Raw genomic sequence first — 26,564 nt, 5'->3', positions numbered from 1 at the left:
AAATATTAAACTTGTACAGGAAATTTACCACGGCTTATATGCTGGAAGTTTATTGCTACTGGATTAAGTACAAATGAAACACTCCCAGTTCCACATACGAGACAGAAAAATCTCAAAGATGCGATGTAATTTCTCAAGGGATATTCGGCGTTGGGATTTAAAGAAATTCACTTGGTTTTAGCAGATCCCACAAGAAATAATGTGTTTTTATATGTGTAAAGGGAGACGATTTAAAAATATTTTTCTACTTTGCATCTGTCTGTACGAAAGCTATTACAAAACCCATTTTGGGTTTTATAATAGAAATTCGCAAAATAAACCGCCAAAACAAAACGCATTTTAATTTATTTTTTTTTCCGTGGAATATATTGAGCGATCAAATTAATTTGTAATCGAGTCATCCATGGATTTGAATCCGTATGTCTTTTGCGATGATATATCGAGATCTAACCTGAGTTTCAAGATGTATTTATTGGAGCGTGTAGTTCAAGTAACGACATACGACTTCGGATTCATGGATAACTCGATTACAAATTAATTTGATCGCTCTTTACAATTGTTGTAAACATTAATCGTTACATTAGACGTGTCTTGGACAGTTAGACTAATTCCAATCTCGTATTTCTGATGGGGTACATACAAAATTATCTTTGCTAATTTTTAATTTGTTAATAACAATTGAAATGTAATTCTTCCAAACAAAAAAGACAAAATCATTAGTTTAAAGACAGAACAAGGGATATTTACTGCCAAATTCAACAGGTGCGTTAGATATAGTGTAAATAGGGTTTTTAGAGCTTTCTCATCGTATTCAGTAAAAATAAGGTAAATCACTAAAATTGACACTTCAGCATCCTCGTTCATAATAACAACATAATCAATAAAATTGCCGGAAATAAAAAATCTAGCGTGGCTAACAGAACGTCACTTTAACATTTCAGCAATTCAGGAAGATCAACTAAGTACAGTCATGTTCAAATAATTCTGGGACAACTATTGTAACGTAACTCTCAATTTCAATTCGTATAAATCTGCGACAACTTTTTTTGGGTTTTAAATGTGATTTCAAGCAATTCATTAATTAACATTTCATTTAAAAAAATATTTTGGCCAAAATTAACAATTCAATAGTAGTTATTTTATTATCGTTAGGCATTTTGCGGTAAAATTGCTTTGAAATGTGTCGAGTGATCCGTTGAATTTGTTATTAAAGTTTGCGCTGGAACTGAAGCAGTAGGTCTTTTTGAATGGATAGACTTATTTGTGGCACCTAAAGTTCCGATCAAATCATGTTACAAAATGCTATCAGTGAAGTTAAACGAAGGACCTGTTTGTGCTTAGAACAAAATGGTGAACATTTTCAGCATATGTTGTAACATTGTTTAATAAAATAAACATTGCCATTGTAATTTTTCTCTTAATCTCTCGAATCCTTAATTCGCCATTTTCTGTTTTACAATTGTCATTAAATGTGACGTTTGTCGCGATAGTTCAAGACTAGAGACGCCTTGACAGTTCCAGCGCCAACTTTAACAACAAATTCAATGGATCGCACGATATAATCACTTGTTAACTTTGACAAATAAATTAAATCTGCTATTTGTTATGGCAGCAAAAAATCCATGGAAATATTGTTCAATGTTCAGCCCACGTCCCTGGAAAAATAAAATTGTCCCAGATTTATCTGAACATGACTGTACCTACTTTAGCCTAACGGCAAGCGGGGAAAACCCTGCAGTAAAACATGTGATCGACATTTTTAAGAATTTTGATTTATGTTGAATAATTTTAATTAATGAATTTGATTGAAACTAACAAAGGATAGTACCATTATTTAATTTTTAGAAACAAAATGTGTCAGGAAAGTAAAACAAAAGTTTTACATTCCTTAGGGTTAGAAAATTGTAACAGCATGTTCATGGCATTGAACAACGCACATTCTTCACCGCTTGCATAAAGAACAAATTTAAGTCCATTTAAATTTTATAAATAATTTCTTCCATTAGTTTTTTTTTGTTTTCTTTATTGCATAATTATTGTACAAATTTAAACCTGTAAAGGGTGACATCACTGATTTTGTTTGAAATAGAAACGGACACCAACGCTTCAACGACGACTTAAGAGGAGTCCTCACCCTACCGCTCTTATGGGATTTTCAATGTATAGTTCCGGCATCATATCTCCGTTATTTTTCTATTTTTCCGAATCAAATTTATATTTTTGAAATCCTTGCACTTTTTTCTACAAACGGACCGTATGATTTTTCAAAATAGCAATTTTAAGGACCAAAAACCTTACATTCGTAAACGAGTGTTTATAGGAATCTGAAAATCAGGCATATCTTTGCTCACAGTGCGTATTTTAACAAATCATCCGGTCAAATTGTAGGTTATTTAGTTTTATATCGTTCAAAAAAAAACCCATTGGAATCCGACTGTTCATCAATCTGTAATTTTGCCGGAACGATTTGTCTCCAAATTTCGATTCAAAAGCACACTATCCTTTTCTTGCTAGCCTTCTTGTCTTACTCATTGCCGTTTTCACAGAAACCTCGTTCAGCTGTAGGTCGAGGGATGGTCGAGGGTACATTTATGACTCTATTGTTCGCCTAATGCCAAAGATCTCTAAGTAAACATTTACACACATAAAAAATATGTACTAAAATTTGAAAATGGATTCATTTCATAATGATCAAACTATGAATTCAATTTAAATATCGAAGTATGAAAAATGTATGACGATAAAGTGCCCGTATACAGCTTATACAGGGTCCCCAAAAAAGAAAACGAATCCATAACTCCCTTATTTATACGAGGATTTTAACTATTTATCAACCAAATTGAATGGTTGTAAGTAGCCTACAAAAGGGCCTAATAAATTCATGTATAGCCCCAAGGACAATGGTAAACTATGAAAATATTTTTTTCAAACGCGAACAAATACGTTTTTTAGTAATTTTCATAGAGATTTTTATTCTGAAAACAGTGTATCACAAGTATACATTTACATAACAACGCTGCTTTTTGGGCAAAACATTGGCGGCATCTTTGCGCAATCCCTATGTTATTATTTGTCATTTGTTTTTCCACCTAACTTAATTTGGTTGTTATTACACTGTAACGCAATGCATTTTGATAGCTTCTCGCTTGGTGCTCGTCATTTGTTTTAAAAGTTAGTGTTATTTTTTTTATACGAGGTTATACTTGTGATATACAGGGTGTTTCTGAAATAAGTGCGTTAATTTTAACTGGTAATAGAACTCATCAAAAGGAACAACTTTTCTCTCTGCCATTTTGGCGAAAAACGTTGCGTAATGGCTTAAAAAACTAGGAAAGATTTTCCTAAAACCGTTCATATCTTCAAAACTAAGTTACCTAAAAACGTAAAACAACCAGATTCTCACGAAGTGGATTTTTTGCTATACGGGTAGATTTATTTGAATTTCGATTTTGGCGTTAAAACACGTTTTCTGGATGAAAATGGATGTTTTTTCATATTTCATTAAAATCGTCCGATAAATAAAGGAACTATGGACTGGTCTTCTTTTTTAGGGAGACCTGTATTAAAAAAATGTCTCCAAACGACGCCATTGAACAAAAAGTTATTATGTACATAAAAGCTTGGGAAAAAATAACAGCGGCAAAATTGTTTTAAACAAAAATCAGGATTGGTACTACCAAACTCAGGAGCAACTGCGTATCACTGGCAAGAAAACATGCATATTAGGTGTGTGGACTGGCTACGGGGAGATAAAAATTGAACATATAAACAACGATGATAATTTTTGAAAGCAGAAAATGGAAAATGCATTGAAGTCATTTAATGTAAAATGTTTGCTTCCCGAAATTGTTGATGCTAGCCAGTCAAAAGACTTACACCTATTAGAACAATAATTTTGTAATTTAATATACCGGGTGAAAACCTTTGATGCATATTTTTTATTCGGTTTGAATAAATGAAAACTAAATTAAAAAATATTCTTGCACCCAATTTTTTACTCGGAATGACCAAGTAAGCTCTGGATATTTGTCAGTCACGTCATTTGTCAAAACAGTCTGATAAAAATAATAAGTAACAAAAATAAAAATAATAATAATATTGTTGTGGAAGAAAATTTCCAAAGATGGTTTAGTGTTAATGTGTGGTGTGACATTTTTGGAGGTAGATTGGACTAGTGGGTCCCTTTTTTATTGATAGTAGTCTTAACTAAACAAATTATCATATTATTTATTATCAAACAAAATATGCAAATTTCTGGATGAGATGCCATTAGCAGTATTGAACAGAGTCGTGTTTCATCAGGATGGCGTCATACCACAGAATGCACGAATGTTTTATTTTTAAATAATTATTTTGGTGATCGATGAATGGGTCCTATTCGACGGCCCGATAGATCCCTAGATTTGAATCCATTGGATTTCGTTATATTCATTCGAAACATTCGAGACAATATTTATTTGATCCTAGATTTTTGATTTTTTTTCTTTCTTTTAATAAAAAAAATATATGTAATGTACAGCGTAATTAAAAAAAAAAAAGTTGACTATTGTCTGTCAAAAAATACTTAGATGTCGAAAAAAATATAGAATCAGATATTGTTGATAGATAGTGTTGAAGTGTTTTTAGAACTCTTTCATTTGATGTATCATTTATTCAAATCGGATAAAGAACAAGTAAGATACAGCGTCAAAGGTTTTTCGTCAATCACTCGGTATAAGAATTCCTTTATCCCCTTTTTAATATTTTTTAATATTTACTTTACAAAGATATTTAAATTAAAATTCTAGCTCCAAATTGTGTCTCAGTTGACCGGTGTTATCACTACTAAGACACAGGTAACAAAATCGTCACTCTCTCGTCTACCCTTATTATACCCTTGTCGTACCATTTCTCAGCCAAATATTTCAGTAAAGTTAGCAATATCAAAGCAAAACCATTTGGGGTATATTTCTATGACGTTAGGGAAAATAAAACATAAAATTAGAAAATCGACCACGTGCTCGACTGTGGATGCCTCTTAAGAGAGGAATTATTGAAGGTCCTTGCCGAAGACCACCATCTAGATGTGTTCCTTTTCTGTGAGAAACGGAAAATTTGGTCTGTACCGAAGCAACAGACCGAGCTGCGCGGCGAAGGTACAGCGATTTACGTCAACAAAAACATTACGGAACGTTTGCCACATCGTAACTCGTAAATACAATGCCGTACACACAGCGACCGTGTGAACACATCAAACTACAAGTAGTTCAGAATAAATATCGCAGACAATTCAAATTTTATATGATTCGCACTACAAAATTTAGTTTAAAAATTGTTTTCTGTTTTACAAGTAAAATTTCTTTTACACAATAACTTTCTTTCTCCACGACTATTATAGTATATTATGATACAAGTGTACAAGGAACCCTTTAAAGCACGCGCGACGAATTTAAGAGATACATAACGTGAAAAGTGGTACTCGTATATAATTAAATATATAAACTTTTCAGTTCATATACCTTACTTGACATCTGTCAAAGATAACATCAAAACTTACGGTTAATTAATGTTTTTTAAGACTTTGCCCAAACAAACACGAAAAACGTTATTCAAAATTCTTGCACTGTCAGTGTTCAAGTATTAGGCCTGTCTTGCATCACTCGGCTAACGCCTCGTGCTTCAAACTTCGGCCTCGTTGAAGAATGTACTATTCAACGGAATCAAACCATTAAAATAACACAAAATACCTAGGATCACTTCATTTTGTTTGTTTTTTTGCGGATTTTTGTTTCCTTTTTTAAGCAAAATAATTATCCGGGGGTAAAATAAGAAGACTCCCAACCAATGACACATTACAATTTCGAACTTGACATTCGCTCCTTCAACTTTGCAGAGAGAGGTCTTCCGATTTCATGTCTCGAATTGATGAGATATCGATCAAATTTTACACTAAGTCCTACCAGAACTACGATCCTTACATTTTTAATGCAACTATAAACAGAGAAATGAGATTTGGTGCCCATGGTAAACCCGAAGCTTGCTATTTCAAGCATTCAATCCTCAAGGAACTCCGACCGAATTACTATTAATATTGTTTAGTGAATTGGTAAGAAAACGCATAAATTATTTTGGAAATTTAGATAAAACAAGGATTTGGCGACAAACTAGCGTTGCCGAATTCGGCTCATTTATCATCTATGAGGTATAAATGGATTCTATTGGCCCAAATCTTGCCGTAATTCCTGTGTAATTTAAGGTAAGATACATAATTGGGGGCTCATGAACGCCGCCATTGAGACAAAGTCGTCGTTACGACCCTAAGAAGGATTAACTTGTCGAACAAGCTGAATGTGCATAAGCTGTAAAACTTGTCAAACATAATTAGCATCAAAGAAGGATCGATTGCTTTGACCTGAGACGCGGGAGAATTAGAACAAATCCTAATTCTCCCCTGAATTCGGCTAATTAATACCTTTTTCAAGTCGAGCAGCTTCTCGGATGGCTCTATACAGACTTTAAAAAATGCAAATGCCTTGTTGAGTAACACGGTTGTTAATTGAAGCAAATCATGCTGATGAGAGGAGGCTATAAACATAATAATTAACGCCGACAGAAATCATTATTGTGTTATGTCGTTTTTTTTCAGATTGGTGACTGCTTGATTGCACGTGGAGGTTACACTTCCGAGGAAACAGCATTGTACAAGAAATTCGTAACGATGACAATGATGAATCGTGGCCCCTTATTTAACAAAAGATGTACCATAACAATCACTTATCTACAAAGAAGCGGTAGCAGAGACACATTTATTATGGTTTATAACTTCCCAAGCTAATTAATGAGAGTTATAGAAGGGCATCTTAGCAATAGAGGGCTCTGTTGCGCACATTGTCGGGCCGATACACCGAAAAATGTTAAACCACCAAAGGTGAAATAGCTAAAGCAATATTCTTTACAGACTTCTGTAAGCACGACGACGTTGCATAGCATCTTCAAGGAATAAAATCGCTATGTCTACTATTATAGTCTAGTCGGTGGAGGATAAAAATGGTCGTTCCCTTACAAAAGGTGGGGTAGTAATGATTTTGAAATATGTTGTTTGAGTAGTGACCCTGATCAAAAATACAAGTTTTCGATCTTGGGCCCCAAGGCTTGGGGGCGGTGAACGCGAGCCGCCAGCTTGAATGAAAGGTCCAAAAAACAAGTTATCTCAGAATAACTCGATAACCGTTCATTATATGAGAAAAATGTTCAAATAAAAGTTGTAAAGGATAAAATTTGACAACTTTTTTTTATTTTTCTTTCCTTAAATAGTATAACATATACTACTTTTTCTTCAAACTTTCATAACAAATTATTTAAGACATATTAAGAAGCCAGGTAAGAATTTCAAATGATTTAGCTAGTTTACAGCCGCTCATCAGCGAAGATAATAACTTCACGGACGCTCCTCAGCGGAGATAATAACTTCACGGACGCTGGTCAGCTCGTTAGATGCCATGACAATGAAGTGACACTTTAGCATTATCAATGCAGCAGTGCATGCGGACGTTTGAAGAAAAAATGGTTTTTAGTTCAGAACAAAAAAAGATTCATCTTACTTTCGTAATGGCGTTTTCAATAACGAGGAATGGATATAGCTACAGTGCTGTTGCCTGTTTGGGCGAGTTTCGGCAAAAATTTCGAAATTTAAATTGAAACGGGCATATGCAACTAGAAATACTTCCGTCCCTGTCGACATGCGGCCAAAATTTCAACGCCTTCTTTGATCCAAATAATTGTTGATCGCACGCGTGGATCGCACGGTATATACGCTGCAGCGAAAATTTTATGCCAGACCGCAACCCGGCAACGCAACTGACGAATCGTGCAAGACAGCTGGCCGACAAGATGACTGCTGGGAGATGAAATACCATACCTCACAGATTCAGTGTGTGATGGAAGTGCTGCTCTCTTTCTCGTTTTCGGAGAGAACATCACACACTGAACTGTGCCAGATATGGAGCTGGATTGTACACCGCTAGATATAAGAGAAGAAAATAAAATTAATACATATTAAAATTCGTTAAAAAAACACGCAATTGGGTTTTTTTTTTCAACCCAAATGGAAAATATTTCACAGAGTTGAAAAGAAAAGGTACTTTCATACTTTTTAAATGTCATCAATAACGTCATCACATATAATATAAAGGGTGTTTTTTTTAATTTGGCGTCGAAGTAGGCGTTGAACTGTCGACGCCAAATTTAAAAAAACACCCTTTATAGTCGTAAACAACACTAGCTTATTTAACGAGTTCGTGTGTAAATTGGGCTCTTCATGGCATGAGTGGGCCACGAGTGCCATAAAGAGTCCAATTTAAACGCGAACGAGTTGAATACAACGTTTTTTTGTTCGACGAGCCCCTTAAAGGCTCCAAATCCAATGAAAAACACTTTATTAATTACATTATTATCCAATAGAAGTAGAAAAACGAATTAAGTTAGTACTTTTTTTATTCGACACTGTCAGAATTTGAGAATTTTCTCCTGTGTGAACAGATTTTGATAAATGTCACAACTAATACGTTAAATAATAATATGTATACTATTATTCACGTAAGTACAAAGATGTGTTTTGTTCATTTTGTGCTCTTTCTCTATTCTGATATCCGATTTTACAAAATCGTTTACTCATTTACGACAGAACGCTGTTTTCTCAACGTTACAACTGTTTATCACCGTGTTAAATGCACAGATTAAATAATGTAAAATTGACATGCATTTGTAAAATTTTTCAAAATAATCACATATAATACCACGAGTAGGCAAACTTATGTCGATTATTTTTGTGGTGCTGTCACGAATGTCACCCACGCTTGAATGTGAATATCACGAGTGCCCAGCACGAGTGGTATTCTCCAGCGTGGAGACCTTTCGGGTTGCATTTTTACCTGGTCAGGTTCGTCATCTTATGTGAATAACCCTGTATAAGATCGGTGCTAAAATGTTCTTGAAAATAGAGCATGGGGATTTTCTTCATTTCCCCATTCTCCGTAAATTATCAACATTTCCACATAATCCGCAGAATACATGATGAAAGAGGACGGTTGACCACGACGGCGGTACTAAAGCGAATTGAAGGGATTTGAATGAAATTTTGACACTGACGTTTCTCAAAAGTTTCATAGCCAGTCAGAGTATTAAAAACGTAATAAAATAATTGCAACCTAGCAACAATTACGGGAAATACACCTGGATGGCTTAAAACGCTTTGATTGGTCTAATTAAAATGTTCTTTTCTTGAATATTGTTCAAGCTAGAAAAAAATTTCTTTGGGATTATTTATTTTTCCTTTTATGAAAATTTCTCCTCTTTTCTTCTGTATAATACCACGAGTAGTCCAAATTATGCCGATTATTTTTCAAACTGGTCACGAATGTCAGTTGTGCTTGGGAATGAATCCACGAGTGCGTCAGCACGAGTGAGATTCGCAAGCACAATTGAATTAGTTGTATTCGGAAGACTATTCCATGAACCAACTTTTTGGATTTGGCAGCAAATTAGAAGAAGTAATTAACGCAGAAATTGAAGAAAATGTTCCCAACAACACAAAAAACACACGTGAGTCCGTTTGGTAGCAATTCCATAAATTCATTCAAGGCTGCATTCATTTGTTAAAAATATTCGCTGGGATCACTAGTGGAATATCCAATACAATTTCCACGAGTGGAATATTAGGACGAATTCTTTGAAACCATGGTAACAAATGTGTAAAATTGTATTTTTATTGGTATATTTTTTGCAAATGACAGGTGAATGGAATAGTCATTTGTTTATGTTATATCCCAAGTGCGCCCCAAATACCTGCATATTTCACGAGTGCACCTAGTGTATTTGTGTATTTTTCAGATTGTATTTGGCGTGCACAAGGGATATACGAAAGACTGCCCGAAGAAAATTTCACATTAAGATAAGCAGTTATTTAAAACTGAATCATGAACATTACCAAGAAAAATTTTGGATTATTTATTAATTTTTCATTTTTGAAGATACTCGCTGATATTCGTCCGTTGTTTAATATGCATTAATATGATTCGTTTAAATTTTCTGAGGGCAATAGTCAACCATACTTTTTATTTAGATCCTACTTAACCCTCCACCACCCGGCGGCACGGCAATTTTGCCGGAGTACATACACTATTACGGATAATACTATCAAGTAATAGTGCAGTGCTTATCAACATAATTACCGGCGTCTCGCCTCCACATTTTGACTTTTTTGTGTTTTATGTTCTGTGTCAATGTTAAGGAATATCCTAATTATATGACATGAGTATAATAATATACCTTTTTGTAATTTGTCTCCATTTTGATTCTCTAATAGACATATTAACGAACGCGACGTCATCATCTGGGATGTCCTTATAGCCATTATTTCACGGAACATTTTACGAAAATTTTTAGGCTGGCAAAGCTTGATTCGTCATGCGTGTCAGTTTAAATTACAAAATGTGCAAAGAATTATTTATCAGGGTTTATCAAGTAACAAATTCTCGACCGTATTTTTGGGAATTTCACGTATTTCAGCGGGCGTACATGAAAGATTATCTTTCATATTCGTGTTTTGTGACAGAATTTGGATAAAACAAAAGGCGACTTTGAAGACTTGATCAAAATTCACTTTTAAAATTAAGACATTACCAACCGCTACGAAAATCCCTAAATCGAGGAAAGTAACATTTTTGTTTAAAAACGGCTTAAAAAGGGCAAATTACAAAAAATAGTATAAAAAACTCGTTTCATAAGACCTTGAAGCACTCATTCTTTAAAATAACTCGTGGCTACGCCACTCGTTTTTTAATCTTGAATTCGTGCTTCAAGACTAGTCTTATGAAACTTGTCTTTTAATATACTATTTTGAATTTCAACCACCAATGTGTTCTCTGAGTCCAAAATTTTTAAATTTTTAAAAAGAGATTGCGGTACTATTCCCGTTGCTGAAATTATAAATGGTAAAATCGAAATTTTTTCTAAACACCAAAGATTTCTCATAGCAACGGAGAGTTCTAAATATTTATTAATTTTTGTATTATATGTCTGTGTTATATTGTGTGAATTTGGAACAGCTATAAATAAAAGATATGCTTGCTTTTGTTGTTTATTTAAAATAATAATTATTATTTATATATTTATTTAATATGTACTCGTAATTATACCCTATAATCCTATAAGTATCGTATAAGGGTTTTATGGCAACTTGTATTTTTTCTTTTCTTATGAAAGTTTATTTTGAAACTTGAAAGTCATGTATAGTTTCCTATACCGATAATTTGTTACTGCTATTTCGTAAACTGATGGAGCTTACGTCTGAGAGAAATCAAACTAAATCCATCAATTACCGGCCTGATTCCGCCAAACTCCACAAATTCCAACGTATTTGTTCAATAACGTGGAGTTTAAACCAAGTTCAACAACAACAAATTAAGAACTGTTCCCGCAAGACTCAATAATTAATAAAATTTGGTAGGTACGTTGATCAAAAGAAATTGTAGGTTAAATATTTCAATTTTTTTATTAATAGTGGAGTCTTCTATTGACGAAACACTTAGCCTTCGCGAACCAACCTGGATGCAAGCAGGCACGTTAATGTCACGTTTTACGCCTACATAAAAAACACATTACGTCCAGGCTTCATTTTTTACATCTTGAAACATGAAACATAGTGCTAGGCGGAAGATCCAGAAGGGTTGAGGTCTGTTCGATTCAACATGGAAAACGTATTCATACATTTCGGTGGAAATACAGGTTTGTGATTTGTTGCGACAAGTTCTGAATAAAAAGTTGAACAAATGAGTCTCATTTCCACGAACAAAGTTATTAATTTGAATCCAGCGACGAGAAATTGAGTCTTTCGCGACGAAATTCAAAAAAAGGCAAACAAATTAATTAAATTGTAACAAGGGAATTGTATACGTGACAGTCTGTCAGTGTAATTTATTTCAAATTAGCAAAAAGAATGAATATACATTAATCGGTAGAATGTGAACGACCAATTCTGAATGGGACGCAGGTGTGGAACAAGAATGAATGAAAGGGGAACTACTGATCAAGTTAAACGCGTTGTGTGTTTAATAGGAATATTTTATTTCGATTTGGTTTCAAAAATTTGAATACCTAATTGAATAACAAAACATAGCCATTTATAAGCGTTTTGTAATAATAATAATAATAAAGATAATAAACAATATTGAATGAATAAGAGTAATCAAATATTTCTTTCTCTATGGAATACTATTTATAGAGTTTGTCCATCGAGAGATTGGTTGACATAAAAATCACTAAACTCTACGTAGAGGAAGTACTACCTAGCGAACGTAAAATTTGAAATAATTTTATATCCTTCAAGCAGTAACATTTTTGCCCTGAAATTATGCTCTAATTAATGTATTCTAGTAGTGCATTTTGTAGTGTTGGGTTAATTTAGTACAATTTAAATTCTCCCAATCTCACGCTGGACAAAGTACACACGGAAATATTTAAACCCGTGAGTAGGTACTAAATACTCCCGCATCAATGGAAAAATATGTGTTTTTTGAAAAACGTAAGAATACGTGAACAAATGACATAGCAATTTAGACAATAAATTGTGGACAAGCCACTGTCTTGGTTTCATAGTAGAAATATAAAAAGCAATAATAAAGAAAAAGCGAACTCTCGCTTTTTACATGCATTTTTTTATGACAAAAAAGGATCTTCTTATCGGAGATTGGGTTGGCGTAGATAAGCTATTGGTTGCAGCTCGACAAACGGTGTAGCGTAGCAGTGTACCAATAATCGTGTATTTGTTATTAAATCGTTTAAAATGCCAAATTTTACAAACGTGGAATTAACAGATATGGTGCTCGCGTACGGTATAGTGCGGCTAGTGGTAACGCGGTCCAAGCGCAAATACTGGGAATAGTTTCCAGACAGTGTTGTACCTAATTCAAAAACATTTACTTCCACGGTGCAATGATTGAGAGACACAGGAAAGTTCCATCCAAGGATGGAAGATGGTGGCAGAGATCGTTCCCAGGTTTCATAAGCAGCGAAGGATCTATGGAATTAATTCTCATTGGAAAAATAGGCAAATTTTCTCATGAGAAATGCAAAAGTGTATTCTGAACTTATGTCAGACGAATTGTTCCACTAGTAATCCGGAGAATTATTTCACCTAGTGTTTATCACGGGAAAATAATTTTTTCGTGAGAAATTCGACTGTCAAATGTGATACTTTTGTTAATACATAATTGTGTTTGTAAAAGAAAAAAATGGAAGAATTCATTGCAATCCAAATATGTAATAGTTGCCCAAGCACAAAGACTTTATCGGAAATTAGACATGTTTGGTCCTAACTGTCAACATAATGCATTTTTAAATTCTCATGTGAAATCATTTTCCAAACAGTTCAAGAATACAGATATGAGAACATTTTAAATTCCACTGGGAATTCATTTATGGGAAAATATTCTCAAATAAATATTTTCCAGTGATTTCAAGAATTGGGGCCCAGGTAGATACCATATAGTATGGCGCTCTTTAAAAGAACAGGGCCTTCATCCTTCACCTACAAAAACTACAAACCCTGCAACCATGCAACCAGGAGATAACGTGCGGCGATAACAGTTTTGTGAACTGCTATGAAAATGTGTAGAACAACCCGAATTTTTACCGGTCCTTAGCCTTGTAAAGGCTTTATGACAAACTTCTACTTACTTTATATCTACCTATCTGAGTGCATTTAAGTCCAAAATAAATGTGTTTTTCACTTTTCACTTTAGACGTGAAGAGATTTTATAATAACTTTTTCCTCAGCCAGTACCTGTTCAGGTACAGATATAAATTGGACCCCTTTAGTACCATTGAGGAGAAAACCCTATAAAGGACGACGCACGAACTGCCACTCCCAATTTCTTGGCGCCCGAAACGGCATTAAAAAATAGGTGGGAACCCAAAAACGCACGAAACGGGAACGCACGAAATGGGAAAAGACGTATTTTATAATGAGTTCCCAAATATCTCTTCCTCCTACTATAATTAAGTGGGATTTGTTCACATTCCAAGCTCTACTGTGTCAAGAAAATTTAAAAGAAAATTAAAAAAAAACTATCATCTAAAACTCCCTCTTCAAAAGGTCAAAAGGAGAGTTCAATTTTTGATGTCTGCTTTAAAAAAAATTCAATCAAATAACAAAAACAAAAATTTGAAGGAAACAATGGAAAACTCTGATAATTGAAAATATTTGTGCTACAAATGGTTCTTTCAGAATTTTTGGCAAATATGTATTTATCAATTTGTAAAACAATTTGTAAATTCCAAATTTTATAATAACGTTGTAAAAGTAAATCACCAACAATTTTTTTTTTTTATTTTATTTAAATAGTTATTTGTACAACTAGTTATGAAAGCATACTTTTTTTCACGAATTTGCAGTTTGATTAACGAGGACGTAGCCCGAGTTAATCAAGCAAATAAGTGAAAAAAAAAGACTTTCATAACGTGTTGTACACACTATTTTTTTTGCATATCGAAAAAAGTTGAGAAATTTGGTCTAAAAGGATTTATGAAAAATTATTTAAAAAAATAGGTATGCTTTGACAATCATGTCCAAGGAGATGGAATAAAATGATGCAAAAAAATTACTGCTTTCACTACGATTTTTCGTGTAAAAAAGTGTTATTTTCACTACGATTTTGCGTATAAAAAAGTGACACTTTTATTGCGATATGCAAAAAAAACCGTATTTTTCAAATCCTTTACCCCATATTCTGTCAAAAAAAAAATGTGAACAGTCGCAATAAAAATGCTATCAAGTAATAGAGGATCAGATCAGTAACAAAACAGACCGATAAAAGAGAAGATTACCACTAACGCCAAAATGACTCAAATCTATAAATTAATAAAGACATTTCAACTAAATTAAATAGATTACTTTTTACTAAAGCTGTATAGTTTTATTAATAAAATAACATAATTTTTGTAAAACATATCGCTTTTAGTAATTTTTTTTAATTGAGATTTTACTTTCAGTGATGTATAACACAAGTGGTTTTTAAGAAATATTTATAATCTAAATTTTTAGATGCATTTTTAAACATACTTTCGTTGCATTTTTCATATGAAAAATAAAATCGAAATTTAATGTTGACATGTTTGACTTGTTATCGCCCCAGTTTAAACTCAAAACTTAACAATCGCCTTCCGTCACAACAAAACTCTTACAATAAACAGCAATAAACAAATTCTTACAATAGGTGCCCGGCACCGTTTACAGCAATTTCAATTAAACCGCTCGTAATCAAACACTTTTATTACCTTTTTAAATTTGCTTCACTTGCATTGACGTCACCGTCGTCGCTGGCGATACTGCCATGATGTTATTGTCTTGTCCTATAATGCACCTATGCACCTGCCTCCGGTAGATTCCCTAATGCTGCCTGGACTTGTGCGGCCGCCGCATTCCCGCCGAACTTCAGATTAACAAACTCCGAAAAAGTTTGTGAAAGTTGCAACAAGTCCCGGACGCATGACACGATACCGCCCGAAATTCGGTCCCGTTTAATTAATTCGAATTTCTTTCATGTTGCTCATCGAGTTCGTCGGTATGTTCTGCATTCAACCGATCCACGAACTTGTGATACCAAGAGTGCCGAATGGCGACTGAGACTTCGACGACAAGTCTCGCACAGCGCGCAAAATCACCGAATTTTATTGCAAAATATCCTGCAGTTCCGTAATAGTTTTAATGGCGATTTTTCCAAGTGTACGACGCCGTTTTCATCGATAATTGTTTCGTCTGCAAATTCGCCAATTGTTGTACGTTCAGCGCGAATGAGTCACAATAAATTGGCGAGTTTTGGCCTCTTCTTAAAGTGGAATTGCGCTTTGCGCGAAACGAAGAGTCGCCCGATTATTGTAAAAGTGATACGATAAGCTATTGCTCATAGGTGAGGGTGAAGCGGTGAAAATTGTTTTGTTTCTACTGGATATGCGGCACTTGGGGAGCTGAAATGGACCCACTTCTGACAACAAAACTTCATTATTTTTTGCCTGATTCTATGTTTATTATATTTTTGGTTTTTAAATTTACAATATACATACTCGTACATACTTACATGTTTGTAGGAGAAACATTAGAATGAAATAATTTAGTTCTTTTTTCACTCAATGACACACGTCATAATCACCAGAATGTTCTTCGAAGGATTTGCACTTCTTTAAGAAGGAAAAGAAAACTTAACCTGTACCAGATATGAGTGATGATTAGTAGGTGCACTGTGGAATGGTTTTTGAAGTAAGTTTTCAACGAGTAAGTTTCCTCAAAAATTGTAATGATCCAAATTACATTGCTTAATTAAGAATTATAATTTTTCAATCATTTTAACGGAACGTCCTTAAGAACCATTCATTAGGGGCCGAATTTTTCTTAGTTGCAAATTTTATATTTCTCAATGTCTTTGTCAGCACGATAATCCTTAAACGTGGTAATGAAACAATTGTACGGCGCCAGTGAGACAAACGTTGCAATGTTAGTGAATTTCAAATTTAAAGCAACACCAAATTGATGTGCGATCAACAAATATTTAGATCAAAGAAGGCGTTGAGTGTTTCGACGTATATCCGCGAATGGTCTGAATGCATGGAAGTATTTTTGATTGCATAAACATGTTTCAATTTAAAATTTTGGAAATTTTCGCTGAAAATGGGTCCAACAGGCAACACCGCTGTATGTCCATTATCCGTTATTGACAACACCATTACGAAAGTAAGATTCAATAAATCTTTTATGTTCTGAAGTAAAAACCATTTTTGCATTAAAATTTGATTCATAGTGACAGTTGTTTGACGTTTATTGCTGACCTGACCTGACCTGACACTGTCAAAGTCACAGCCGCCCCTTATCTAAGTAATTGTTGTTCACACCCTATAATTTTTTCCATAGGTAAATGGATTTTTTTAAGTTGACCAATAAAATAATCATAATCATAATGGGGAAAATACAATCGGGTTGGCAGGTCTGTTTGTCAAAAAATTTCGCATTGGTTATTTCATAAAAATCTGCAAAAGTGCTGTAACATACCCCTACCGTACTCAAATGTAAATAACTACAGGGTGGAACAAAATGATTGTCATCTAATTTGCTCTGGAATTTTTGCACATGTAAATATTCCTGCACGGCTTTACTTTTTCTTTGAAGTGCCTAACTATTAGTTCTGTCAAAAAATGTCATCAATCGAATTGACAATTGTTACAATTTACTAAATTGAATTAACAAACGTTGGTGGCCACTTTCAACACTAGCTGTGACTTGGTTTTGTTAGCTCGCAATAAATCACATTTGAAATTTGGTAGTTGTTTATCACGAAACCATTTAGATTATTGCTGAGGGCAGCCTAAAATATGAGTACAGTGCTCACCAGAAGTTTCGCAAATTTGGATTGATTATCAAATTGTGATTTATGCCCATGTATAGTCGATGAACAAGTAAAACTGGGACAAAAATGACAATCACAAAGTCAAAATTTACAAATTTGCAACGTTTAATTACGGCTTTATCACAAATAAGTTAACTTTGGTATGACATATTATATACACACTGACAAATATATTGACAATTCAATAGTCTGATTTACATAGATTGAATTTTAAGTGTCTCAGTTTTATTTGTCCATCGACCGTACATATGAAACTGAAACCTAGTTTTCGCGTGTAATAATAATTTACGTTAAAGTCCGGTAGGTTACTTGTACGAGTTGACATTATGGACGACGCGACGTTCGGAGCCGAGGCAATGATGTCTAAACGATTAACTGTTATAAAGTACTACCGGACGTGTATCGTAATGTATTTAAAATTATTTTATATCAAAATTATAAAAATCACATTATATATATTGTGAAAATCGCCTTTTTTCCTGTAGTAACGGTCGCGCTATTGTTTTTTTACAGTGAATATTTTTTAACTTTTTCAATGTCAGATGTGATTTATAAAAAATAAAACAATGCGGTAAGTGTTGTTGCGCGACCCTTCCCGAGCCTAATACTGTTGTAACTCACCTCCCGGACTCAAATTGATAATGTAATGGAACATCTACCGAACAGTATGAAATAAAATACCCCTACCGTACTCTGATCTAATTAACTATTTTCTAATTTGCTGTTTTAATATAGTAATTTACGTTATGAGTCTGGTAGGTTACTTGTAACAGTACGAGTTAGACATTATGGACGAGGCGACGTTAGGAGCCGAGTCTAGAATGTCTAAACGAGTACCTGTTACAAGTACTACCGGATGTATATCGTAATGTATTTTTTTCCCTACCGGTTAGAAATGTAGGCTGTGGATACGTCATTTGAGGTGAGAAAATATTCAACTTTCTCGCTAAGGTAAGAAAGTTAATCATGAAATGTTTATGGTAAAATTGTACCAAAATACAAATGTCAAAAGTGTCAAAAGTGAAATAAGTTGTCGATAAATGAAAGCCATTTCAATAAAGCAAGTTGGTAGATCAATCATATAATCTGGAAAATAAACAGATAAGCTAGGATAGGTAGGTACTACAACTTCTGTTTACATCAAATTTTCGAACAAACGTCAAATCTTCAAATTCGATGACAAGTTAATTAAACAAATAACCCAGCCTACTATTCAATTCTCAAAATTTTCGTTTTAATCAGGAATATAACCATCTTTTTTTGACTTTTTTCAACGAAGTTGTGCCGGTAGGGAAAAAAATAGTATTCAAACCTTGTTAAGAAAGTGCCCTTGCAGACCTCAGGCACTTAAAAACCTCACCTACGGCTCGGTTTATAATCTTTGCCTGCGGTCTGCAAGAAAGCACTTTCTTACCTTGGTTTGAAATATACTATTATTTCATACTGGAAGTCTCTTTCTTGTGTATCATTATTTTATTTCAAAAATTAAAAAATCACATTATATTGTGAAAATAGCATCACCTTTTTTCCTGTGGCAACGGCCGTTGCTATTGTTTTTTTAGATCGAATATTTTTTGACTTTTTCACTTTTCAATGTCAGCTTTGATGTATAAAAAGAAAACAGTCCGGTAGGTGTTGCTAAGTGACACTTTCCGGCTCTGATACTGTTATAATAACTCACCTACCGGACTCAAATTGATGATGCAATCGAGCATCTACCGAACAGTATGAAATAAAAGCTGCTAACGCATTCAGAATGAATGCGTTAATAAGCTATTAACACATCCGAAATCTAGGAACTTTTTTCAGTTGGTAACACACATTGCCGGCAGCAAATTTACTATGGTATCCTCTGCTATTTGCCGTATTTCTGCGGCAGTCGTGCTGCAAATCTGACTCGTGTCTTAATATACTAATTCATTCTTTCATTATTCGTTCTTCGGAGCTTTTGTATTCGGGGAGGTTCAGCCAGTGTCCACCGCTCTTAATTAGCTGTGGTGCAGCGCAGAGGACAAAATAAAGCCAGGCCACCAATTAATGGGGACATGGATCGTTGATAGAACAGCTGACACGTGAAAAGAGTCTCTCATCAGTATCACACTTATGTTATGAGACACCTTTCCTATTGACGATTTTATCTCAGACTTGTCGAGGGGTTAATTTAACAGAGGACACAATTCAGATCACATGGTTCGCACCTCAAATTATTTTAATGCTGTTCATGTTCATGAATTGATTTATTCCGTTTTTTAAGTCTTTTATCTATTACACAAATTTCAATTCACTAGCCGCAGGTCAAATTTCATTTACTCAAAACTTTAGTCAAACGTCCATCAAGAAAGTTATTTATTAAATTTAATCGTTTATTTATACCTTTTGTTGAAACCAAACACCACCGCACACGATTACTTGTTGAATAAAATTTCAGTCCCTTAATTTAAATAACTGTTCCAACAGTACGGCGTCTCGTAGAACTTTAATTAAATAAAAACAAGTAACACAACACAATGTAGGATCAATAAAAAAAGTTCTCACAGTTTTATTTCGTATTTGTTCGCAAAAATATAATCCAAGCGGAAAAGGTGAAGAACAATTCCTAAATAATTCCACAAATCGGATAACGCTACAATACTTAAAGATTATTAAAAACGTACGTGATTTGGATTTATATAAATCAACGAAAAATCAATCACAGCGGTTCGGGTGTGGGTTGAGAAGAAGTACACAGTGTGAACATAAGGTTTGAAACAAAATGTATGTGATGTTTTTAAGAAAATCGCTCGGATAGGTCGATTTTATTTCGAAAAATGCCATCCTGTGACGTGCACTGTTTAAATAACGTCATTGGTTTTTGCACAATGACGTCACCAGTTTTTTTAAATTAGAACCATCACGCTTTTATCTCTTTGTGACAGAGCTCCCTACAAACCAAACGATGGATGGAAAAAATTATATAACATTTTGTTTTAGAAAATAACAAATCTTACTTAAAAAATTTAATTTAATTTTTAATGTAATCATTTTAATTAATGTCTAACTGAAACAAACAAACATCTAAGGTTGACTATAAAGTGTAACGCAAATGTTGAAATAGCCCCATTTGGCACTCACCGACGCGAGTATAAACACTTTGTATAGTATTTTTACTCCTAATAGAAATATTGACTAAAATCATAAATAATTTCAAACAAATATTTTGTCGCATCCAACAGGCAACAATGACCGGTTTCTCACTTGATTGTTACTTCAATTTCTGAATTATTATAATAGACTTTAGCAAAACTAGGTACCTATGTATACTTATTTTATTTTATCCTATAATGTTACTAGGCTAATAACTCCTTAGCAACAAGTTGCGTAAAGATGCATTTAACAGCACTAATGTTGAAAAGAAAATCTTAACATAACGATACTTTATTAGTATTTAATCACATACATCAGACGTTATAAGACATACATACATAAGATATCTTCGGTACGCATCCTGAATTATTTCACTTCATAAAAGACTTGACTACTGAATAAGAAGAGATATCTACATTTACGTACGTTAGTAACATGGTCTCCACCATAAATATTTTTGTCCAAACTGAAGACGCCTCACACTTCTTGGACTAAATAGAAAACCATGATCAATGCAATCTGTGTAACACTCACTTCAAGACTCACCAATTTAGAAACGTATCGTAACATTACATCCTCATCAATTTTGTCAACTCCATTAATTTGCCGCCAATTTCTAAAAATTTCCATCTCTTTGTGATATCTCTCTCCGGACTTCTCCTGTATTAGCTTCTTCTTTGCAGCATCTGCCTTTTCCTTTAATATTACTACATTTCACTAGCACAAGGTACGGTCGGTGGACACTTAAAATTTAATCTATGTAAATCAGACCATTGAATTGTCAATATATTTGTCAGTGTCTATATAATATGTCATATCAAAGTTAACCTATTTGTAATAAAGCCGTAATTAAACGATGCAATTTTGTAAATTTTGACTTATGTGATTGTCACTACTTTTTTTTCTCAAACAAAAATGTAAACAAGTCACTTGGATACCAGCACAACTACGCTAGATTTATGGTTTCTCTGTTATGAACAGTGTCATTTCCTTTTTTTTTGAAGAGTTTTCATAATTTATAGGATAAAATAAAACGTGTTACGATACATGTAACATTATCGGCTTTCTACATTATTCGAGAATTTTAAAAAACCTCGGTCCTGCGTCCCTCGTTTTTTCAAACAATTCTCTCGTAATGTAAAATGCCTAATAAATTACTATTACTACATTCATAACAAATTTATTTACAACTGAGTTTCTTTGATATAAACTATAGGCATTTTATTTACATAATATCGCTTTCACCTCCTGAATAATTTTTCATCATTTGAATGAGATCTACAACGCTCGGATCAATGTATGGGGTTTTGTTTGGTTTTCTTAGCCGATGTTTCAGTTGACTCCACATCAACTCGATTGGATTTAATACGCAGTAATACGGCGGAAGTCTACAGTATGACCATGCTGCTTTGTCATATTGTCGACTGCATATGACTTTCATTAATTATTTGTTAATTTGGCCGTCAGCAGTTATTTGCTGCAATAATTGTACTTTTGTAGCTTTTCCGGAAAATCTAAACGTTTTTCTTGCATAAAATTATTATTTCTTGTTTCTTCGTACATGCCGTGGCAATTTTCTTGTCCTGCCAGGAGTGGTAAGGCACATTATCGAATACGATAACAGAATTTGGTGTTAGATTGGGTAACAACTTTTTTTCGAATCAGTTTTCAAAGGCTACGTGATTCATGTCAGAATGATAATAATAATCTGCACTACTACTCGTAATGTTTTGAACTGATAAGTTGATAACCAAAGAGCATTTGGAATCCAAACCCAATTACGTGCTGTGCACGCGTTCAAAATAATCAGCCGTTTTCCTCTGGAAGGTGGTGTTTTAAGTTGGCATTTTCCATCCTTTTGTAAAATATCGTGGGTGCCAAACCAACTCTCGTCTAGGTAGACGATGTCTTTGCCTTCTCCACGATACTGGCGAATTTTTATTATAAATTCGGTTCTCCACTGTTACAGTTGCTCACTTTCCACTATAGTCAGTCGTCTATTTATTGTCTTCCTATAGGTGAATGATATTTTCTTAAAAATTTTCCATAAAGTCGCAAGGCAATATGTGAATTCAAAACCATGTTTATTGAATTCAGCCTTAATTGCTTCCAAGGTTGACACTTCAATATTTTCATACATATACCTATTGTAAATTATGGAGTTCATTTGAATGATTTCACTATCACTGAAGGAGTCCATTACTCTGTTTTGTTCTTTGGTTCGGCGAGGTAAATCATCTTTTTGAGGCTTGTTACCGTTACCTTCAGTCCTTTCTCCAAGAAAAAATTGTATACAGTATGTCCGCGGATTGAGTTTACAAGAGAAAAAAAAAATATTTTGGATTTTACGTAAAAACTTCAGAGGAATAACATTTTTTGCTTTATTTGAAACTTTATTTAAATTTATGTTATAAATTTTATTACAATTGGCCTGGTTTCTTTGACAAACAACTTATTACTGTTTCAAAATGTTGTCTTTAGAACAAAGAATTTTTTTAATCCAGTGTTGGACCGGTTTTTGTCACAAAATTTAATGAAAAATTTCCTCAATTGTGTATCACGAATGGGTGTTCAGAAGCTTAAACTTCGATATCGGGTTGAATTATGTACAGAAAACGGTGAATAGTTTTATATTCAATTATCATTTGATTTTTTCAAAAGAAAAGGAAAATATTTCTTCTGTGTTGAAAAAGACTTTTTAATAACAGAAATGGGAGTTTCAGATGAAGCAAAAAATGTTATTCCTCTCAAATTTTTGCGTAAAATCAAAAATGTTTTTTTCCCTCTTGTAAACTCAATCCGGGGACATACTGTAAAGGGTGTTTTTTTTTAATTTGGCCGCGAAGTAGGCGTTGGAAAGTCGATTGAGATCGCACCACTCGTGTAAAGCTGATCTGTAGTGCGTTCACAATCGACAGTTCAACGCCTACTTCGACGCCAAATTTAAAAAAACACCCGTTACATTGCTTATAACAAGACAGTGGATTCTATGCAAAATGCATATCGCTTATTTTTATTAGTTAAGCAGTTTCCTTCATTTTTCAGACGAATGGCACTAAAAGTGATCATTTGGTGTTAATTAATTTTTGCATATTTAATGAGATAATGCATATTTTGATTTTTCATGCACATTTCTTCTTTTTATGCATATTCTAGCATATTTTAGTACATTTCACATTTTTTTTACGGAATCAAAAACCTGTTTAGGACCCCAACATCTGGCGGCCACACGCAAATGACGACACAAACCCTGCAATAAACAATTTATGCATCGGCATTTTTTGATCATCCACTTCCATTTTTAATTTCTGGAAAAATTTTTCGTAATTCATGAACAAAATGTTCTTGCATAAAAATTTAAGCTTTCATTCGAAAACAATCATCTGAACAAGAAGTCTAGATTTGAAGTTTTTCATGTGGAAAAATGGTAAGTTACCCACGTTACGTAATTGTTTTTTGTGGTCGTAAAAATTTTAAATGATAATGAAGTCATATTAATTCGATTAGTGTTGATTATTGTTTTGTGTTTGAATATTTTAATTTAAGCTTTTACAAAATATCATAATGAGAAGTTCTAAATGTAATACATATTACGAAATTAATTTGATTTAGAAGTTTAATTTTTTGAATGTTTAAATTTTTCTAGATCATAATATGTGAACGAAAATTTCAAATCACGCAGCACATAATGAAAATCAGAAACATTGAAGAAAACAAAATTTTCTCAAATATTGTTAGGAGAATCGTTACTTGGGGAAACCTCTAGAAAAAATGAACAAGAAGAATTCAATATTTCATTATGTAATCCTCTTGTCAAAGCTAATATTCCGCTAAAAAACTTCAAAATCCTAGTTTTAGGTTATTCGATATACTTGCATATTTTGAATTAATAATGCATATTGCGCATATTCCAAAGATTCGAGTGCATATTTCAAAGGATTTGACTGCATATTTATGCGCATATTTTGACATTTTATACTGCATAAAATCCGCTCTTTACTTATAACAATTTTTGTTTCAACGGATAAATGTTGTTTTTTCCTTTTTGCCGAAGGCGGCTGATCTGGAAAGTTACAAACGTCAATCACGAGAGGAATGTAACGGGTGTTCAAATGAAAAGTTCATCAAGTGGGTTAAGACTTTTTGATGAAAGAAGATAGAGGGAAAATAATCTGTTTCAAAATCCACCAACACTGCATTCTACCTCGAAAATAGAACCGAGAACGTCGCCAACTTTTGTTTTAGTGTTTCTGCATGTGTCAGAAAAAAGTGGGGTTATGAAAGAAAACTGTTGACAGTCGTTTTGGTCGTAGTTCTTCGTGTTTTTTTATACTCATTTTATTATTTTACTCAAAAAGTATGATATCGTAGCTACCACCTTATTGCACATAATAATTATTTTGTGTTAGGCTGGTTGCACCGCATTTTCGTTAATGATGTATTATAACTAAAACGAAATTAAATATCTTACAACAACTTACGTATCTGCAGGAAATTCTATTTCCTCCTCAATTAAAATCAAAAAATGTAAAGCACTTGCTTTTGTGAGCCTGAACCTCGAATAAAATTTAAATGCATCCAGTTCATGAAAACGGCCAAACCTTGTGTATTGGAACCGTGGAAAATCAAAATCTATAATCTGCAAAATGTCTAAATCGTCCTCCAAGAAATCATCAAAATCTTCCATGTTGATTTAAAATTTGAACTTGTAGGGTGGTTTCGAATGTATATATGTATTTATTGTAAATGTACAAAGTGATTTCGAAAACACGGGTCGAGCTTCCACGGAGGTGTCGTCAGGGGGACCTGGTGATGTCTTCGAAGAAGAGGGTTCGGAATGTCAGGGTAAACGCAGTGTCCACTTGTCGGCTTGCTTTAGATTCGGAAAAGATCAGTGACCACAGAGGGTGCTGCTGGAGGAGAGAGAGTTGTGTCACCGAAGCAAACGCAACTGATGTATCAATCAGTTCAAATACTCGTACATTTTATTAAGTTTTGTTTGGTACATTTTATGGTTCTAATTTTTACAATATTTACAATTTACGTTGTTACTGCCGCTGAGGCTTATGGCCGTTTCAGCAGTGATGTATCAAGTTCAAGTTCAAATACATTTTATTCAGTTTTGTTTGGAACATTTTATGTTTATAATTTTTACAATATTTACAATTTATGTTGTTACTGCCGCTGAGGCTTATGGCCTTTTCAGCAGGGATGTATCAAGGAATGCAATTTCTTTTATACCCTCGTCCGATGGCCTGAGGGCATGCAAAAGAGTGCGCGGAAACTTGACCAATGGGCGAGATCCTGGCTAAGAGCGAGAGCCGCACCGGGAAGATGGAGTGGCGCCCTCGAGAGCGTACTAGTGGAGCGTCACGGAACTATTCTCGGTCGCGAGGGTGTATTTGCGTTACAATCTCATATTAACATTAATGACATTACATAAACTCTATTTAAGGGTTAATTCGCCGATTTTGTCTACTTTACTAAACAAAGATTAAAGGTTATTTAAAAGTTGTTTAAAGTGTTCAATGTCAAATTTTGGCGGGAGTTTGGGCCAACCCAAAAAAATGAAACTTATTCAAGGGATTTCTTTTTTTCTGCCAACATAATTCAACAAGTGGTGGATTTTTGATTTTGAAACAGATTATATGTAGTTATAGTACCGAGTGACTATCAATGGTTGAAAATTATTTTGTTATGTTGGTAACACATTTGAAATCTTTAGTTGGCAACATCGTTGGCATGACACACGCAATTTTCAAAATTGAAACAAACGTCAAAAAAATCTATTTTTTTTTCCAACGCCAATGTATTTCGTGACTTAACCTAACCTAAATAGAAATGATTGACAGATGATGCACGAGAAGATTTACACTACCAACTGCATCAGTGTTGCCAATCCACTATTTTGCTTCAATCATTTATAGTCACTCGGTAGATTCATTTTTTTAATAACGAACTAAGGTTACTGAATTTAGTAACTTTTGTCTTGTGAACACATCTTTTTAC

At 33.8% G+C, this 26,564-nt stretch overlaps 1 protein-coding gene across 5 annotated transcripts in view; it reads right to left on the bottom strand.

The window, feature by feature from the left end:
- Positions 1–15,667, bottom strand: part of LOC138122939 (orexin/Hypocretin receptor type 1-like) — a 194,587-nt gene extending 178,920 nt beyond the window's left edge. For all 5 annotated transcript variants that reach the window (XR_011156659.1, XR_011156660.1, XM_069037384.1 and 2 more), the window contains exon 1: positions 15,313–15,667. The gene's annotated coding sequence lies outside the window, so the exon portion shown is untranslated. The remainder of the gene's footprint in view (positions 1–15,312) is intronic.
- Between the last annotated feature and the right edge of the window lie 10,897 nt (positions 15,668–26,564).

The sequence above is a fragment of the Tenebrio molitor genome, chromosome 2, assembly GCF_963966145.1.
Source record: "Tenebrio molitor chromosome 2, icTenMoli1.1, whole genome shotgun sequence".
Lineage (NCBI taxonomy): Eukaryota > Metazoa > Arthropoda > Insecta > Coleoptera > Tenebrionidae > Tenebrio > Tenebrio molitor.
Note: the sequence above shows the minus strand (reverse complement) of the source record. Positions and strands in the feature narration are given on the sequence as shown.